The following is a 2,500-nucleotide window of genomic DNA, read 5'->3' as shown; positions in this document are numbered from 1 at the left end:
CTGGCAAGGGAGTCCGACCTAAAGTGCATCTAAAGCGGATATGGGTTGGTCGAGCCTCCCTTGATTTGCCCTGGAGCTCCCACGTCTTAAAAAGGTCTCTCCTATAATTGTACACCAACCATTTTGAGGTTTGGGTGCAAACCTCTCGAATGGGGGGACTCGGTCCCCTATCTACAGCGCCCCTAATGACGACAGGTGGTACTGCGCCCCTGGTAGCCCGGCCATTGAAAATGAATGGGCCCATTCATTTCAATGGGGAATTTCGACCCCTGGTTGCCCGCCATTCATTTCAATGGGGAATTTCGACCCCTGGTCGCCCGCCATTCATTTCAATGGGGACTTTCGACCCCTGGTTGCCCGCCATTCATTTCAATGGGGGATTTCGACCCCTGGTCGCCCGCCATTCATTTCAATGGGGGATTTCGACCCCTGGTAGCCCGCCATTCATTTCAATGGGGGACTTCGACCCCTGGTAGCCCGCCATTCATTTCAATGGGGGACTTGGACCCCTGGTAGCCCGCCATTCATTTCAATGGGGGATTTCGACCCCTGGTCGCCCGCCATTCATTTCAATGGGGGATTTCGACCCCTGGTAGCCCGCCATTCATTTCAATGGGGGACTTCGACCCCTGGTTGCCCGCCATTCATTTCAATGGGGGATTTCGACCCCTGGTCGCCCGCCATTCATTTCAATGGGGGATTTCGACCCCTGGTCGCCCGCCATTCATTTCAATGGGGGATTTCGACCCCTGGTAGCCCGCCATTCATTTCAATGGGGGACTTCGACCCCTGGTAGCCCGCCATTCATTTCAATGGGGGACTTGGACCCCTGGTAGCCCGCCATTCATTTCAATGGGGGACTTCGACCCCTGGTTGCCCGCCATTCATTTCAATGGGGGACTTCGACCCCTGGTTGCCCGCCATTCATTTCAATGGGGGATTTCGACCCCTGGTCGCCCGCCATTCATTTCAATGGGGGATTTCGACCCCTGGTAGCCCGCCATTCATTTCAATGGGGGACTTCGACCCCTGGTTGCCCGCCATTCATTTCAATGGGGGACTTCGACCCCTGGTTGCCCGCCATTCATTTCAATGGGGGATTTCGACCCCTGGTCGCCCGCCATTCATTTCAATGGGGGATTTCGACCCCTGGTAACCCGCCATTCATTTCAATGGGGGACTTCGACCCCTGGTTGCCCGCCATTCATTTCAATGGGGGACTTCGACCCCTGGTTGCCCGCCATTCATTTCAATGGGGGATTTCGACCCCTGGTTGCCCGCCATTCATTTCAATGGGGGACTTCGACCCCTGGTTGCCCGCCATTCATTTCAATGGGGGATTTCGACCCCTGGTCGCCCGCCATTCATTTCAATGGGGGACTTCGACCCCTGGTTGCCCGCCATTCATTTCAATGGGGGATTTCGACCCCTGGTTGCCCGGCATTCGTTCCTATGTGGCGGGGGATTTCAACCCCAGGTCGCCCTCGTGTGGTTCTTTTTGGCGCAGCTGACCGGGCTCCGCTGCTCATGGAGGTTTGCTAGTGGAGGATAACCCCCTGCCTGGGCAACTCGAACGCCCGGCATTCGTTCCTATGTGGCGGGGGATTTCAACCCCAGGTCGCCCTCGTGTGGTTCTTTTTGGCGCAGCTGACCGGGCTCCGCTGCTCATGGAGGTTTGCTAGTGGAGGATAACCCCCTGCCTGGGCAACTCGAACGCCCGGCATTCGTTCCTATGTGGCGGGGGATTTCAACCCCAGGTCGCCCTCGTGTGGTTCTTTTTGGCGCAGCTGACCGGGCTCCGCTGCTCATGGAGGTTTGCTAGTGGAGGATAACCCCCTGCCTGGGCAACTCGAACGCCCGGCATTCGTTCCTATGTGGCGGGGGATTTCAACCCCAGGTCGCCCTCGTGTGGTTCTTTTTGGCGCAGCTGACGGGCTCCGCTGCTCATGGAGGTTTGCTAGTGGAGGATAACCCCCTGCCTGGGCAACTCGAACGCCCGGCTCCCCCCCGGTCCGCTGGAGCTCCTCCAACGGCCAGCAACAAGCCCCGAAGACGGGCGCGCTCCCCGCGGTCCGCTGGAGCTCCTCCAACGGCCAGCAACAAGCCCCGAAGACGGGCGCGCTCCCCGCGGTCCGCTGGAGCTCCTCCAACGGCCAGCAACAAGCCCCGAAGACGGGCGCGCTCCCCCCGGTCCGCTGGAGCTCCGCCAACGGCCAGCAACAAGCCCCGAAGACGGGCGCGCTCCCCCCGGTCCGCCAACGGCCAGCAACAAGCCCCGAAGACGGGCGCGCTCCCCGCGGTCCGCTGGAGCTCCTCCAACGGCCAGCAACAAGCCCCGAAGACGGGCGCGCTCCCCCCGGTCCGCTGGAGCTCCTCCAACGGCCAGCAACAAGCCCCGAAGACGGGCGCGCTCCCCGCGGTCCGCTGGAGCTCCTCCAACGGCCAGCAACAAGCCCCGAAGACGGGCGCGCTCCCCGCGGTCCGCTGGAGCTCCTCCAAC

The sequence above is a fragment of the Leptonotus elevatus genome, unplaced genomic scaffold (genome assembly GCF_054856555.1).
Source record: "Leptonotus elevatus isolate MCC_2025b unplaced genomic scaffold, RoL_Lele_1.0 HiC_scaffold_61, whole genome shotgun sequence".
Classification (NCBI taxonomy): domain Eukaryota; kingdom Metazoa; phylum Chordata; class Actinopteri; order Syngnathiformes; family Syngnathidae; genus Leptonotus; species Leptonotus elevatus.
Note: the sequence above shows the minus strand (reverse complement) of the source record.